Raw genomic sequence first — 18,987 nt, forward strand, 5'->3', positions numbered from 1 at the left:
TTACCCCAGGTGGACTCCAATAAAGCTGTAGAAACATCTCAAGGATGATCAGTGGAAACAGGAGGCACCTGAGCCCAATGCTGAGTTTCATGGCAAAAACTGTGAATACTTATGGACATGTGATTTCTTAAATTTTTTATTTTTAATAATTTTGCAACAATCTAAAAAAAAAAAACCTTTTTTCACATCGTCATTATGGAGTACTGTGTGTAGAATTTTGAGGGAAAAATTTATTTCAGCCATTATGGACAGCTCAGTCTCACATCTTTTTTTTTTTCGTGCTCCCGTGACGAAATGAGCCAAATTTTCGTGACAGGTTTTTTTTTAACTCACTATTCCTAACCCTACGCCTACCCCCGACCCTAACCTTAACCATAACCTAATCTTACTCTTTGCCCCCACCCTAACCATAACCACCCCGACCCCCACCCCTTCACTTTTATTTTCGTGCAGCCATCACGGAATGAATTAGAATGAATTTGTGCTGCCGTGACCAAAATGAGGCACTTTTCATCACAATATCATGAACCAATAGATTAATGTATATTTGTGCTGCTGAATCACAACTTGCCGTGAGACCAGGTTGTTATGGAATAAGGCTGTAACATAACAAAATGTTGTAAAAGTGAAGTGCTGTGAATGCTTTCTGGGTGCACCGTATCAGGGTTGTTGAAGGTCTCAATGGAGTTCTCTGCTTCCACTCCTCTGATGTGTTGCTCAGCCGAGTCACACTCTGAAATTGATAGTGGACCTGATGGTGACTCTGGTCTTCTCCAGACTGACATATTGCAGGCTTTTATGGAAAGAACAAATGTCTGTGGGATCCACTGGATTTTGTCACACTCGGCAAAAATGAGAGCATTCTGCTAAATGGAATGAACATCATGAAATAAATAATACAGCAAAATCTGAAATGAGAAACCTTTCTTATATCATAATATGGTACATATCGTATTGTCCTCCGATGCACAAAGGTCTCAGAGTGATGTGCATCTGCACTGTGTCTTTCGGAAATAAGAGCCACATCTGAAGGTGATCACATGGACTTGTGGAGCAGCCTAAAGCTGTGGTCCACAGCGTCGTATGGACCAACTTGATTATTAAACCAAGTCACCAAAACTAGACACTTTGATTCAATTCACCTGAGCTGAGAGAGATCAATTTTATAAATAAAGAAAGGAAAAAAAGCCTCAAAATACACAACATAAAGAGAGCAACCAGTGGTCTCCATCAAAGCAGACTGAGGAAGCATATGGCTAAATTACACATTATTTGCTGCTGGTCCATTAAGCCCAGAACAAAAAACTTGTTTGTCTGATGAAATACTGTGATCCACAGTGCTAAATGCAGTACTCACATCCAACAACAATACACAGAATTAATTTCATTGAGGCCTCTGTCTCTGGAATTATTAAAAAAAATTCCAAAATGGAAGAAGATCTGCAATAATCCGATCCAAAGGGTAAATACACACCAGTTTCATTAATATTAATCTCATCAGTATTAACTGTATTGCTGTTGTGTATTATGTGTTATTTAAAGTGTCAAGTGCAAATCTTTGATATTCTAGTTCAAGTTCAAGCTCAGTTTATTCAGCACTTTGCAATAAAATAAAACAAAACAAACTTCGACATCGCTGAATGGAAGAATGATGGATCATTACTACCCATAGTAATGATCATAAACCACGTGCGTCTGTCACATGTATCAAATTTCCCTCCATATTAGTGGTCAATATAAGCTTTTTGTTTTTTTAGAAGAGAAGAAGCAGAAAGCAAGGCTAAATTGTCCAGCCTGTGAAAACCCAGAGTCGGTGTGCACAGTGGTGTGCATGCTCTTTAACTTGCAGGCCCCAGTTCTGATTCAAATTATCAGGTAGCAAAACATGCAACTGTGCATTTTAACAAGCTGCACAGCTCGATGTAAAGCTGACGATGAACAGGTGCAGAATCTATTCAGACTGGTCTGATATTGTTCCAGTTTTTCTCCAGATGAATGTCTCCTGCACAGACTGACTTTCACAGCCCGCCCCTGTCAGTACTACAAATGACAAACTCACTGGACGTGCAGCCCATCACAGCTGTCCGGCTGCAGCATCAAACCAGTGTCTGTGTGCTGCTGCCCTCACAGGACACACCGAGCCTTCCTGCACATTTCTACCGATAAAGCGGCTGCAAAGACCTCTGCCAATAATCACACAGGATATTCCAAGAAATAAAAATAAACAAAAACAACATCTAATTGGTTCATCACATTTTCCTTTCACAAATTAACAAGCAGCCTGCAGCCGACCTCCAGTAAAAGCTTTCCCGGCATGAACAGTTTCACGCGTCTCCCTCTCCTCCGTCTGCATCACCTCATTTATTTTCATTACAGGAGCCGTTCTGTTTACCTCACGCAGCCACCCAGCTGGTCCACTCAGGACAGGCTCAGAGGCGCTGCAGATCCTGGTTCCGTAGGCAAAGAGACGTGCAGCCCTGGCATCCTCACATCACGTTTCTCCCTCTCTGCAATCTGATGCGCTGCCTAAAAGCAGCGGCTCAGCCCGAACGCCACAGAGTACAGAGTAAGTCTGCACTCTGCAATAACAGACGGTATCGATGCTTAGCGTTCCTCTCGCTTCCCATCCCCTTTCTGTTTTTCTCTTCCGTCACGTCTCCACCTCTCACGACTGAGGAAGCTTTGTTACCATGGAGACGCATCAGGCGTAGCTGCTTTATGGAGTTTGTTGTGATGCAGTAAGTTGGAGGGTGCAACACACATGAAAGATTGTTTTCCAATTCTAAAAACTGTTCGTGGTTGAAAAAAGTTTCGAAATGATTCTGTGCAACAGATGAGCTCTTTAAAAATGTGACACAAAACTGGTAACAAGTAAAGCTGACACACAGCAGACTGTTTAGTTTTTTTTTGCTGTTTGTTTGTTTTGTTTTAATGCATATGATCAACAATCCTGTTATGTTGCAAAAGCATGCAAAAACGTGTGACTGACTTTAATCCGTGCTCTCCAAGGCAGATCGCATGCCCCGGTGATCACCGTACGTGTCTGCTCGGAGTGGGTCGTGCCATTATGCGCATCCTGCCATATGTTTGGCTCAGCTGCACCATGCACAGAATTTAAATGAGTAAGTGTGGCGGTGGGAATGTGGCGCTTTCCTTCTATCACATCAGTGAACAAGAGCAATCCGACGATTTCTGAGATTTCCAATGTCACAGACCGAACAGTCCCTGCTAAAATCAGTCCGCCCTGCCTTAACTGCGCATGCGTCATCTGCCGCGATTCACTGATATCACCTCCTTTCTGCTTCAAACTGCTCCAGTCATCATGAGTCTCAGCGACAGTATCTGAAGCTTTGGTACACAAGCTTTTCCACATAAATTCCAGCATTATTTCCTCATAAAAGACGATCAGAGCGCCGCAGCTACACAAGCTGCTGGTGCTGAGCGTTCACTGCGTGTCCGTCATTTCAATGCATCACGTATCGTGTTGTTCTGCTTAAAACGGCCTCATTTGTTCGAATGATTTAAAAGGTTTTACTTTGTCATCTGAAGGTTAATAATCCCATTATTCCCTTTGATCACTTTGGGTGAAGAGACTGCATCTCAGAGAGCTGCTGTGGTCCAAATGAAGCATGTGCAGTGAAGGCAAGGTGGTACCGATTTTAGAGGGGGGGACCATTTGGTCTGCGAGACCGGATCAACCTCCAAAATTCAGCGGGGTCTTCCATGCCCTAATGTGTATCTGTGGTGCAAATCTGTGTAGTTTGACATAATCCTTCAAGCGCATATAAAGGGAAATCTGATCCGAATCCAGATCCTGGAGTCACCTCCAAAAAATTTCAGAGTTCTTCCATGGCCAAATATGTATCTGTGGTGGAAAAAGTTTGTCAAAATCTGTGCAGTAGTTTTGACGTAATCATGGTAACAGTAATCCTTCAAAGCGCATATAAAGGGAATCTTGAACCAGAATCTGGATCTAGATCACCTCCAAAATTCAGTGGGGTCTTCCATGGTCTATTGTCTATCTGTGGTGAAAATTTGGTGATAATCTGTGAAGTAGATTTGAAGTACTCCTTCAAAACCTATATAAAGTGAAACTTGATCCAGAAATCCAGATGTGGATCACCTCCAAAATTTAATGGAGTCTCCATGGCCTAATATCTATCTGTGGTGAAAATTTTGTCAAAATCCGGCAGTAGTTTGACATAATCTTGCTAACAGGCAGACAGACAGACAAATAAATAAATAAACACTGATGATTTTAGTAGGTCCTTGGTGGACGTAATGACCAAAAATTGCACACAGTAGCTGTTCTACTCCTCCACCAGGAGTTATGACTCAAAAATTTGACTCTGATTTCAAATCCGATGCCGATGATGGCCATTAACTACTACATACGTATATGTTCAAGACTGACAAAGATGGATCAAGAAGTTACTATGATGTTTTCAAAATGTGTCCCGATTTGCTATTCGGGATGAAATGGGAAAGAACAGCCCCATAAAAGTCTGTCACTTCTCCAGCTGGAACTGATGAAGCTTTTCTGGATGAAGAGTGAAGTGTCTTCAAAGAACTAAAGAAGTCCAGCTGACCTGACTCAACCTACTTGAATATCTTGGCCTGAACGACAGCTTGTACTTCTGTCACCATCTCATCCATGCAACACAACAAACAGATGGAAGTCTTATATGGACTTGAAGACTGCTGGTGTTGATTCTTATCTCTGGATTCCACAAGATGAAGCAGATGAGAAGATGCCAGTCCAGTGCAGGTTACTTCCCCAGCCAAGGTCAGTACCCGTTTACAGCTCGGTGGACTGACATGATGCAGATTAAGTGTCTTGTCCACAGAGAGGTAGCATGAAATGGATTTGACCCAGGTCTACATGCTAGCAGGGCAGCTCCTTATCCACTCAACTAGCTGCTCTACGGAACAGTGGTGCAGAACCAAGAAGCCAGGACTTCAGCTAACTTGTAGTTCTATCACCATCTCATTCATGCAACGTCACAGCAACATCTGAACCCTGGAGAGCCTGGATCTCTCTGTACACAAGCCAACAGTGGCCAAACTGTGCAGCCTGGTATGTTAATTTACTGTTTGAGGTCCCAGCATTCCTTTGGGCAGTTACTATTTTCCTCCATTCAAGCCAAATTCATGTTTCACTGAGACTTGACCATTTTCATTTTCCCAATCAGTACCAGCTATGGTGAGGCACAGGAGTCTCTCCATGTCCACCATCCCATCCAGGAATCAATCAAGAGACGATCTTCCTCTCCAGCGAGGGATTACCACGACTGATCACTGACTTAGTGGAATCAGGATTAGGAATCAAAGATCAAAGGCAGGATCTCGATGACTGGGCGTATGGTGCCTATGACATTGTTTTTGTTTTTTTTTTATGAGCAAAATCAAACAAATACGCAAACAACGAAAACATGATCTGGCTCAAAGGTCAGGATGAAATCTCACTTTCAAATCTTAAAATCGATCAGTATCAAAGCACAGTGGAACAAAGGACTGGCAATCAGACACACATGTAACCAATAAGGATCAAAGCCAGTAATCAGGACCTAATACAGATGAGACGGACCCGGCACCACGAGGGGGCGTTTGGGGGCGACGCCCCCTCACGTCATCAACCTCGCCCCCTCGGATGTATTTGCGTCGCCTGAACCACAAAAAACTTTAAAAAACAGCAGTAGAACGATTCTCCCATCACCCTGCTGGGAGAAGCTTTTTTCAGCTACTTTTTGGAGGGACGCCGACCGAGGGAAGACTGACGACTTGGTGGGATATCGATCAAACCGCGACAGCGGGCTGACCCGCACGGAGAAGCCGGTCTTCAGGCATCATCACTGGGCAGAGCGAGGCAGGCAGGGGTGATGGAGCAAACCCACTCAGTCCGAAATCTCCCACTTTTTGGATATATGCGAAGTCCCAGTTTGACCAGCGGAGTTTAGTTCTGCAGCTTTACTGAGGTGAGGATAAAATAAAAGTAAAACGTGACGTGTCTGCACTGCTATGAAGGTTTATTGATCGGCTAACTTTAGCTTAGCTTTTTAGCACAGTTGATCTGAGTGAACACGTTCATTTGTAGATGGTTAAGTCTCTTATTTTTACCAAATAAAGCTACAGCTTTTTTTCAGACACCACAAAAGCTCAACTTTAAATAACTTATTTTTTCAGGCGTTTTTTTGCCGTTTTTTTCCCTTTTTTTATATATAAACTGTTTAGTGTTTCTTTATATTTAATGAAATATTTTTATTTGTCCCAATCAGGAACATTTGCTGTGCAGACAACCAAACTTCCATTGATGAGCTGAACACCACGAAGTCCAGTCAAAGAAAACATCTCTGCTCTTCAAAATAGGACAAAAGTGTCTTCAGCAGCACCACCAGAGGTCAAAGCTGCAGAAGAGACCTTCATCTGGTCCCGAGAATCCAGCAGAACATCACCTGCTTCTAAATAAAAGGCTCTTTCAACAGCAACTATTTTATTATTTAAAAAAAAAAAAAGCTGTTTCATTTTATATTTTAACAATAAATGAACGGATCATTAAAAATGTCCACAAAATCAAAGTCCAAAGACATTTGCACAGGTAGAAGCTCTCCACTTATTGTGCTCAAATTCATATTTTAGAAATGACTCTGTCCTGATAACAACATTAAAGGCAATTACATATTTTGGTGAAATTACAAGTTTAAATGACTATAAAAAAATCATCATGAGGTTGTGTCACAGAAATCCTACTTTACAATCACACTGCAGTCATTGTTAAATTATTTCCTGTTGCATTTATAATAACATTGTATTTATTTAGTGTTTGTTTTTCTGATTGAAATGAGATATAAATAATCTACCAGACTTAAAAAAATGTACAAGTTTCCATGTTATTTTATTGTCTAAAATAAATGTCCAAGGTTCCTTATGTTAAACAAGAAATTATCTAATCTAAAATAACAGGTGGTTTAATTTACAGATGAAAGGTTCTAAAGAACCATTTATTGATTTATTTAGCTATTTTAATTACAAGTGTTCTAAACTTTTTTTTAACAGTAATCAGAAATTTTGCGGTAACAAAAAAACAAAAAACATTTCCAATGATTTTTCTTCAGAAAACTGCTCTATAAATGAGCAGTCCTGTGACACGTTAATGTTTTGACGCACCTCATCTCGACAGACTTATCTACACGGCTCTGTGTGGTATGCGGGAGATCACTTGACCGAGGGTCTATACTAGTGATGCCAATTTCGAAGCCTCATGAACCAATGAGCCACTGCAACACAACTGGCTGAAAATTGACACACTGCTTCGACTCGTTTGATACAGTTTGAAGGGTGACATCTGCTGGATTGCTTTGAGAGCGAGGGCCCTGACAAATGTGGTTTGTGCTTGAAAAATAATAATAATAAAATGTCATGTGTATTATTGTGTATTTTTAATGTAATAAATAGTCCCTACAGATGCACACATAATGGTTCTGAAAGCCTTTATTGTAGACTATATGTAGATTTGTGTTATCATTCCTCAAACTATATTTGGATAAAATGTGACGGGAAAAGTGAGAAAGACATGTGCTTCTGCAACTGGTGCTTGTGTTGCTGTAATTTGTAAATTAGAATAGAGGGGATAGGAGACGGTGATTGTGCAACTTTCAACAATTTTTATTCAAAAAAAGAATAATGTCAACGGTGCTGGACTTTAATCGGCTCCTCTTCTGCCTCACCACCTCTCCAGATTTGGAGAAGACCCGCTTGCAAGGCACTGATGTTGCTGACATCGACAAATATTTTTTTGCCATTCTCTGTAAATTGGGATAGACTGCGACTCGTGTCACCCAGTATTTGAGCTGGTCTTCTCCTCTGGAGGTGGCCATATGTTGGGTCAAACCATTGTAGTAAAGCCATGAAGGCTTTGCTCTTCACTATTTTGAACAGCTGTGCATCTTCCACAACATAGTCCACCAGTGCCTCATCCAGATCAGCTTGTCTGCCTTTAATGGAAATACAGTCTGACATGCTGAGCTGTTTTTGTTTATGAGTATTGTTTTAATCTTAGATAAAGAATAAAATACAGGACTTCCGGGTGAGCGTTTCAAGATGGTGGTCTAATGTTTTGGTGGTCCTGATCAGATGTGAAAAAAACTCCACAAAACTCGATAAATTGATTATGTATGTGTCCAAAATGACATATTATGCGTGGAGTTAGATCAAAGAAGAGACAAGGGGGTCCAAAAAGCGACAGTCAAGAGAAGACTAATTCTACAAACGCTGAGGACCAAACAAGCGTGATGCAGGCCGCAGAGCCAGACAAGGGAAGCGAGCTATCTACCGCTAAAGCCATACAGAACTTATGCGGCAGTATAAAAGAAATGCAAAACGACATCAACGCAATGAAAAGGGATATCAAACAAGATTTGAACAATTTTAAGGCTGAAAACCAGAAGCTGGAGGAGGTCAGTGCGGATATTCGTAACCAGAGTATAAGGCTCACTGAGACTGAACAGCGAGTGGACGAGCTCGAGACAGTGAACGTGGATATGAGAGACACACTGCTTTATTGTCTCAAACAAAAAACTCTCCAGGACAAAGTCACTGATTTAGAAGGGAGATCTCGTCGCAATAATATCCGTATTCACGGTGTTAAAGAAGGGGCCGAAGGGAGCGCTATGCTAGCGTTCATTACAGCTTTTTTTAAAAGAGCAACTTTCTTTTAAAGACATGGATCTGCAGATACAGAGAGCACACCGGTCACTTGGCCCGAAACCCCGAGATAACACGATAACAAGATCTATCCTGGTTAATTTTCTCAGGTACGACATGAAAGAGAAGATATTAAAAGCGGCATGGGAAAAAAAGATAACCTTTGAGGGCAACATGATCACATTCGCGCACGACTTGCCGACGGAGGTAAACAACAAGCTTAAAGAATACAAACACATCAAAAAGATCCTTAAAGAGGAAAAGATTTGTTTTCAAACACTGTACCCGGCTAAGATGAGGATCCATTGGGAAGAAGGTCCACACGTGTACAAGGACGCGGCAGAGGCAGCTGAGGACATGAAGAAGAGGGGATACTCCGTGCAGGTGCTGCGCTCTGGTGCTGAGGACGAGCCTCCGCTTTCCCGAGGCGCACACTGGAATAAAGTGAACAGCTCGCACACCGAACGTGCCTGCGAGAAGCTCCGTGAATTTCAACGACAGCAAGTATAATTTATTTTATAATGAGGCCTATTTTTTTTTCTTTTTTCTCACTAAAGAAGACGCAGGCTGTAACATGAAGGTACATAAGATGCTTTTACTTATGCATCTCTTGAATTTAAGATAAGGACAGTGTGACATACTAATTGCGTTCACACGTTCAATAATTGAAGACAGAACTGGCGACGTGTGCCATGACTGAAAAATACAAGATACACAGATATATATATTTGTTATATATATATATTTTTTTATTAACTTGAGGTTTTTTTTTTTGACTCCCTGTCAATTAAACACATTAATGGTGATCAGGACTAATGGACAATTGTTTGTTACGCTCAAAGGAGAAGGAACTTTGCTTCAGGTGGAGAAGGAGTCCCTATCTTGGATAGGACTGTTCCTCCTACAAGGTTGGAAAGGATGTAGTGGGTGGATAGGGCTGAACGACGCCCTAAGGTTGGAAGACTTTTTTTTTACTTTTATTTGTTCTATGTTCTAATGGTTCTTGTTCTTATTGTGATGTCGGCGTAGGTAAACAAGCATACTGGTATGACTAATAATAATTTTAGAGCAGCTTCATGGAACATAAACGGCATGAACAACCCTGTTAAGAGGAGTAGAGTAATGTCCAAAATAAAAAGGGAGAAAATTCAAATTATGTTTCTTCAGGAGACTCATTTGTCCCAAACAGAACACTAGAAATTAAAAAAATTTGGATTTAGAAATACGAGGTCTACTAGAAAAGTATCCGACCTTATTATTTTTTTCAAAAACCATATGGATTTGAATCACGTGTGATTACATCAGACATGCTTGAACCCTCGTGGGCATGCAAGAGTTTTTTCACGCCTGTCGGTTACGTCATTCGCCTGTGGGCAGTCTTTGAGTGAGGAGTCGCCCACCCTCTCGTCGATTTTTCATTGTTTAGGAATGGCTCAGAGACTGCTGCTTTGTTTGATCAAAATTTTTTCAAAACTGTAAGGCACAACTGAGTGGACACCATTCAATAAATTCAGCTGGTTTTCGGTAAAAATTTTAACAGCTGATGAGAGATTTTGGTCTGGTAGTGTCGCTTTAAGGACGGCCCACGGCGCCTGACGGTGATCTGCGCTTCGAGGCGGCAGCGTCTCGCCATTTCAAGTTGAAAACTTCCACATTTCAGGCTCTGTTGATCCACTAAGTCATCAGAGAACAGAGAACTTTCAGAAGAAGTTGGCATGAGAAGTTTATTCGGACATTCCATTGTTAACGGACATTTTGTAATGAAAGAACGTGCGGGCACAGTCGCATGTCGGGCCGGACCCGACCGCGGGGGTCGCGACAGGAAAAACACCTCCGTTGGAAACCTAACGGGCAAGTTGGAACATGCCAAGCTGTTAACAATTTCTCAGTTACTCACTTGTTGAAAGCCATCAAAAAGCCGCCTGAATTTACAAATGGTTTTCAACACGGAGGTGTTTTTCCTGTCGCGGCGCACATAGATTCACCGAGTCGTCACGGGAAACGACTCGGCGAATTGCGCGTACGTCTTTCATTAAAAATGTCCTTAAACAGTGGAATGTCCGCATAAAGTCCTCATGCCGGCCTCTTCTGAATCTCTCTGTTCTCTCACGACGTCCTGGGTGAATTAAGCCTTAAATTAGGATGTTTTCAGGTCGAAACAGGCCAACGACGGCGCCTGGAAGCGCTGTAGGACGTCCTGCTCCGTGGGAAGTCCTTACACCGACAGAAACACCCCATAATCTCTCATCAGCCGTTAAACTTTTCACCAAAAACCAGCTTAATTTCTCGAATAGTATCCACTCGGATATTCCTCACAGGTCCAGAAAAATTTTTGATAAAGCAACGCGCGCCGTCTGGAGCAGCGTGTGAAACAAAGGAATTCAGCCGAGAGGGCGGGACCACATCTCACTCAAGGCCTGCCTACAAGGAAATGACGTCACCGACACGCGTGAAAAAACTCACGCATGCGCACGAGGGTTCAAGCATGATTGGTGGAATCGCACGTCATTCAAATCCATATAGTTAAAAAAAAAATAAAAGGGTCGGTTTATTGTCTAATAGACCTCGTACTTATTACAGTTCTTTTAAATCAGGTCACAAAAGAGGGGTTGCGGTACAAATACATAATTCCCTACATTTTGAATTTATTAAACAAAAACGGGACAGTGAAGGCAGGTATATATTGGTTCAGGGGAAAATGGAGGGTAAATTGACTACTCTTCACTCTCGTTTATTTTCCACCACACTATGATCGGCATTTTTGGGAAAAAATTCTAGAAATAATATCTTCAGAGTCACAGGGTATATTAATATGCACAGGTGACGTTAATACAATATTGAATAAAAATGATACATCTAATAATAAGAGGATAGTCACACCACAAAGTAAATTGTTAAGGAAGGGCCTGGATGACCTACATTTACGGGATGTATGGCGGGAGATGCATCCAACGGAAAAAGATTTTACCTACTTTTCCCCCCCCTCACGCAGTATACTCATGGACAGATCTCTTCCTGGTATTCAGGAATGATAGACATAGAATAGAAATCTGTGATATAGGTACTAGGGATATATCAGACCATTCACCAATCTATTTAACGCTTCATTTGGATATAAGACCTAAAAAGACAATATGGAGACTAAATACAAGTTTATTAAATAATAAAAACGTTATAAAAGAGGTTAAAGCAGAAATAGAAAACTTTTTGCAATTAAATGACAATGAACAAGTCAATCCTAATATTTTATGGGACACTTTGAAAGCTGTTATAAGAGGGAAATTTATATCACTGAGTACAGCTATTAAGAGAGCAAAAGAAAAACAACTTAATGATCTGGAAAATACATTAAAAAGCTTGGAAAGTGAACATATTAGGAATCAATCTAGTCAGACCCTTGAATTAATTCGACAGGTAAGGACAAAAATTTTAGATATCCATAAAGAAGAGGAAGAAAAGAAATATAAATTTTGAAACAGACATTTTACGAAACAGGACCAAAGGCAACAAAATTACTTGCTAGGAAAATTCGTAAAAAACAAATGCAGCAATCAGTATGCGCAATAGTTGACCCCAAAACAGGGAAACTAGAAAACAATTTAGAAGGAATCGATAAAGCATTTCAAACATATTATAAGATATTATATACACAACCTGAACAAAGTAATCTAGAAGATGTTAAAATATTTTTAAAGTCATTAGATTTACCATCAATTGGAGAAACTCAATGAAAGTTTAACTAAACCAATAGATATGAAGGAACTGAAGATGATGTTAAGAAAACTAAAAAACAATAAAACACCAGGTACAGACGGCCTGCCAGCCGAGTGGTATAAAACGTTTGAAGAAGAATTATTACCGGTATTATTAAAATCACTGAATTGGACGCTAGTGAAAATGACCACACCACCATCATGGACAGAGGCGATTATAACAGTAATACCTAAGGAATGCAAGGATAAAATACTGTGCAGCTCGTATAGGCCAATATCAATTCTAAATCAAGATTACAAATTATATGCATCTATAATATCCAGTAGACTGAACTCATTTGTCCCAGACTTGACTGAGGAGGATCAGACCGGTTTTGTCAGTGGCCGACAAACTCAAGATAACATAAGATGTTCTCTTCATATAATTCACAATATTCAGGCAAAAAAGGAGAAAGCAGTACTGGTTAGTTTAGATGCTGAAAAAGCCTTTGACTTTGTTAGCTGGGAATATTTATTCTTAGTCTTGAAGCGATTTGATTTTTCTGAAAGTTCAATTAATAGTATTAGGACACTATACTCAGCACCTACAGCAAGAATGAAGATAAATGGACGTTTAACATACCGAATAAATCTGGAGAGATCTACCCGTCAGGGCTGTCCATTATCCCCTAGTTTATTCACCCTATACATAGAGCCACTAGCCCAGGCTATAAGAGGAAATAATAATATCCAAGGTATAGAAATAAATTCAAGAGAACACAAAATAGCGTTATACGCTGATGATGTTCTTTTATACCTCTCTAATCCAGAACAATCCATTCGGGCCCTTCTAGACTTACTAGACATATTTGGTACTTATTCAGGATATAAATTAAATATAGGTAAAACCCAAATTATGACTTTTAATTATTCCCCTTCAAAAGAGATTAAAAATAAAATCACCGTTGATTGGTCTAAGAAAGCAAATAGATATTTGGGGGTGTGGCTCACCCACAACCCAGGTGACTTGTATAGGAAAAACTTTGACAATGTAAATAGGAGGATTAAAGAAGAGTTCACACAATGGGCAACATATATATTTGATTTTAGTGCAAGAATTGAGGTGATAAAGATGTCAGTGTTGCCTAGATTATTATACTTATTTATGTCATTGCCTGTTAAAATTCCTCACTCACAGTTTCATGAATGGGACAAACAAATCAGATTTGTTTGGAAAGGACAAAAACCTAGAGTTAAATACAGTACACTGATGATCAAAAAAGAAAGAGGAGGATTTTCCCTCCCAAGTCTATATGACTACTATCTTGCGGCTCAACTTAAAACAGTTATACAGTGGTGTGACGATGCTTGTGAGGCTAGATGGAAGGAAATAGAAAGAAAATGTGGAAATATTCCAGTACAAGCTTTGATTGGCGATCAGAAACTAACAGAAGCATGTCAAAAGGAGTTAAATCCACTGGTTTCCTTTAGATTATCGACTTGGTTTGGGGTGGTGAAAAAACTAAATATGAGCGACCAGATAAGAGTTTTAAGATGGGCTGCATTTGACTCAGAGTTCAAACCTAATCAAATGGATTCAGCTTTTAAAAACTGGTCATATAAAGGTATAACTGTTATGTGCAGACGCAGGTTGAGGAGCGGACCAACGTCTAACCGAACCCAGCGCTAAATAACCAGAAAGCGGTTCCACAAACAAAACGGTTTTATTTCCCCTCCAGTGCAATAATTAGTGTACAACATAAATATTTGGTTTGTCTGGCGGCAGTGATGCCGGTAACGCGTTACTTAGTAACGCGTTAGTCTAATCTGACCACTTTTTTTTTAGTAACGAGTAATCTAACGCGTTAATCTTTCCAAATCAGTAATCAGATTAAAGTTACTTCTCCAAGTCACTGTGCGTTACTATTATTTTTGCATTGTGGGTCAATAGCAGCATTAAACTTGGTCTGTGGGCAGGAGGTCGGGGTTCGACTGAACTGCCCACTTTAAACGAGCTGTGAGCTTTTCATCCGTGGTTTTCTACAGCAGCTACAACTCGTCCTCACCTCTTAAAGCGCGGTGATAACAGCACACCTGCACTGAGATTTGCAAAGACATTTTTATACTTTTTTCCTCCTTTATTTAGAATTCTGAGCTGAGCCGCTCCGTATCTGCTGCTAAAAACAGCTGATCCTCCGCGACGCGTCAACAACTAACACTATTTTCCACTCAAATGCACCTAAACTCTCTTTCTGAGGACCACATGATGTGAAAACGCAATAAAACTTTCTTACCTGTAAATCTGGTCATGTTTTCTGCATAAATAAATGTTATCCATTCTTTGTGCTCAGACGCCAAAGCAGGGGCGAATCCAGATTGAATGGGGGCGTGGGGCAAGGATGTGGCCCCCCCCACAACACCCCTAGATTAAAGGTCCCGTTTTGAAGCCTTTTTTGTTTACTACAACTACTAATACTACTTATAATAATAATTTGGACAAGTAAAATGTTTAGAGAGAATTTAAATGTTAGAAAAATCTTAGAAAAAAATTCAATAGTTACATTTATAAACAATGTAGGTTAGAAGTGGCAAGTTTTACTGTTACAGTGCTGTCAACAGTTAAATATGAGGTCAAGAAAGACGTCTTTATTTTACTTTTTATAAAACAAGTATTTATTTTCATTGAAGTCAAGAAAGGGTGACTATAAAGTGAGTTTTGGCAAAACAGGTATCATTGTCATGTTGAGGTGGCAGAGGGTTGTTGTCAGCAGCTGGGAAAAATAACTAAAAAAGTAACTAGTAATCTAACTTAGTTACTTTTCCAATTGAGTAATCAGTAAAGTAACTAAGTTACTTTTTCAAGGAGTAATCAGTAATCAGTAATTGGATTACTTTTTCAAAGTAACTGTGGCAACACTGTCTGGCGGAGTGAAGGACGGCGCGCTCTCCAGCGCCCAAAAGGATCGAAGCCTCGGCACTTCTGGACTCAGATTCACCGCCAAACACCCCCCAGGTGGACACGACAAACTGACTCTGTGAAGGATGGAAAAAGGTGAGGTAAGTCAACAGAGCTACAGCAAATATCTTTCAGAGGCACACACTATCAGCAACACATTCAGGTCTGAATTTAAGCTTTATGTAAATGAGCAGCTTCTCACAACAGGTGGAGGATCATCAGTCCGTACGCCACGGCAGTGAGAAGCAAACTGCACAATTCTCATCAATGTTCAAATATACTGCGTAACAGAATGCCAAATTACTATTAATGATCATTCAGACAATAATCACCTCTGATGTGTGCTGACAGCATGTGTCCCTCACCCGTCCTCCTTCACAGGCACGATGTGTCAAACCCTGGCGCGGTCCTCAGCGTCTCACAAACGAACGTCACAAGGTCGAGTTCCCGGCAATTCTGCTTGAACCACTCATGGCTTAAATGCAGAACTCCATCTCATTATCTGCTTCAGCTGAAAGTCTTTAAGTTTGCACGTGAGCATCATCCACAGGTGCAGCTGTGAGGGTGCAGGATGAGGGTGAAGGACTCTTCTGCCAGCACCTTCTCCACAGACAAAAACCAGTTTGCATACCACCTGGAGAGCAAAGAAAAGAAAACAACACAAAAACATCCAGCCAAACCCCCCAACACACAACAATAACTGCATATTGTAAACTATTAAATAAGAATGCCATGCCGAGTTTCCAAAACCTGCAGCAGAAATTTAATATAGAAAACAGAGATTTTTTTTAGGTATTTACAATTACGTCAATATATATTTTCAAAAGTAGTGAAAGTGTCAGAAAATAATGGGATAATTCATCTGGTTATACAAGCTTACCATAATCAATGTAAATCGATCATTTCTAAACTCTATCAAGGCTTGTTGAATGGCAACTGCAAATCAACAGATTATATTAAAAAAAGATGGGAGAAAGAACTAAATATGGATATTTCAGATGAACAGTGGGACAATATGTGTGAATCTGCAATGTCAACTTCTTCCTCAAATTAATCAATCAATCAATCAATCAATTTTTTTTTTATATAGCGCCAAATCACAACAAACAGTTGCCCCAAGGCGCTTTATATTGTAAGGCAAGGCCATACAATAATGATGTAAAACCCCAACGGTCAAAACGACCCCCTGTGAGCAAGCACTTGGCTACAGTGGGAAGGAAAAACTCCCTTTTAACAGGAAGAAACCTCCAGCAGAACCAGGCTCAGGGAGGGGCAGTCTTCTGCTGGGACTGGTTGGGGCTGAGGGAGAGAACCAGGAAAAAGACATGCTGTGGAGGGGAGCAGAGATCGATCACTAATGATTAAATGCAGAGTGGTGCATACAGAGCAAAAAGAGAAAGAAACAGTGCATCATGGGAACCCCCCAGCAGTCTACGTCTATAGCAGCATAACTAAGGGATGGTTCAGGGTCACCTGATCCAGCCCTAACTATAAGCTTTAGCAAAAAGGAAAGTTTTAAGCCTAATCTTAAAAGTAGAGAGGGTGTCTGTCTCCCTGATCTGAATTGGGAGCTGGTTCCACAGGAGAGGAGCCTGAAAGCTGAAGGCTCTGCCTCCCATTCTACTCTTACAAACCCTAGGAACTACAAGTAAGCCTGCAGTCTGAGAGCGAAGCGCTCTATTGGGGTGATATGGTACTACGAGGTCCCTAAGATAAGATGGGACCTGATTATTCAAAACCTTATAAGTAAGAAGAAGAATTTTAAATTCTATTCTAGAATTAACAGGAAGCCAATGAAGAGAGGCCAATATGGGTGAGATATGCTCTCTCCTTCTAGTCCCCGTCAGCACTCTAGCTGCAGCATTTTGAATTAACTGAAGGCTTTTTAGGGAACTTTTAGGACAACCTGATAATAATGAATTACAATAGTCCAGCCTAGAGGAAATAAATGCATGAATTAGTTTTTCAGCATCACTCTGAGACAAGACCTTTCTGATTTTAGAGATATTGCGTAAATGCAAAAAAGCAGTCCTACATATTTGTTTAATATGCGCTTTGAATGACATATCCTGATCAAAAATGACTCCAAGATTTCTCACAGTATTACTAGAGGTCAGGGTAATGCCATCCAGAGTAAGGATCTGGTTAGACACCATGTTTCTAAGATTTGTGGGGCCAAGAACAATAACTTCAGTTTTATCTGAGTTTAAAAGCAGGAAATTAGAGGTCATCCATGTCTTTATGTCTGTAAGACAATCCTGCAGTTTAGCTAATTGGTGTGTGTCCTCTGGCTTCATGGATAGATAAAGCTGGGTATCATCTGCGTAACAATGAAAATTTAAGCAATACCGTCTAATAATACTGCCTAAGGGAAGCATATATAAAGTGAATAAAATTGGTCCTAGCACAGAACCTTGTGGAACTCCATAATTAACTTTAGTCTGTGAAGAAGATTCCCCATTTACATGAACAAATTGTAATCTATTAGACAAATATGATTCAAACCGCCCTAATGGTAGGGCTTCCTTGAGCAGCCTGGTAGGAATGGGGTCTAATAAACATGTTGATGGTTTGGATGAAGTAACTAATGAAAATAACTCAGACAGAACAATCGGAGAGAAAGAGTCTAACCAAATACCGGCATCACTGAAAGCAGCCAAAGATAACGATACGTCTTTGGGATGGTTATGAGTAATTTTTTCTCTAATAGTTAAAATTTTGTTAGCAAAGAAAGTCATGAACTCATTACTAGTTAAAGATAATGGAATACTCAGCTCAATAGAGCTCTGACTCTTTGTCAGCCTGGCTACAGTGCTGAAAAGAAACCTGGGGTTGTTCTTATTTTCTTCAATTAGTGATGAGTAGAAAGATGTCCTAGCTTTACGGAGGGCTTTTTTATAGAGCAACAGACTCTTTTTCCAGGCTAAGTGAAGATCTTCTAAATTAGTGAGACGCCATTTCCTCTCCAACTTACGGGTTATCTGCTTTAAGCTACGAGTTTGAGAGTTATACCATGGAGTCAGACACTTCTGATTTAAAGCTCTCTTTTTCAGAGGAGCTACAGCATCCAAAGTTGTCTTCAATGAGGATGTAAAACTATTGACGAGATACTCTATCTCCCTTACAGAGTTTAGGTAGCTACTCTGCACTGTGTTGTTATATGGCATTAGAGAACATAAAGAAGGAATCAGATCCTTAAACCTAGTTACAGCGCTTTCTGAAAGACTTCTAGTGTAATGAAACTTATTCCCTACTGCTGGGTAGTCCATCAGAGTAAATGTAAATGTTATTAAAAAATGATCAGACAGAAGGGAGTTTTCAGGGAATACTGTTAAGTCTTCTATTTCCATACCATAAGTCAGAACAAGATCTAAGATATGATTAAAGTGGTGGGTGGACTCATTTACTTTTTGAGCAAAGCCAATAGAGTCTAATAATAGATTAAATGCAGTGTTGAGGCTGTCATTCTCAGCATCTGTGTGGATGTTAAAATCGCCCACTATAATTATCTTATCTGAGCTAAGCACTAAGTCAGACAAAAGGTCTGAAAATTCACAGAGAAACTCACAGTAACGACCAGGTGGACGATAGATAATAACAAATAAAACTGGTTTTTGGGACTTCCAATTTGGATGGACA

Source organism: Thalassophryne amazonica, chromosome 17 (genome assembly GCF_902500255.1).
Source record: "Thalassophryne amazonica chromosome 17, fThaAma1.1, whole genome shotgun sequence".
In the NCBI taxonomy this organism is placed as follows: domain Eukaryota; kingdom Metazoa; phylum Chordata; class Actinopteri; order Batrachoidiformes; family Batrachoididae; genus Thalassophryne; species Thalassophryne amazonica.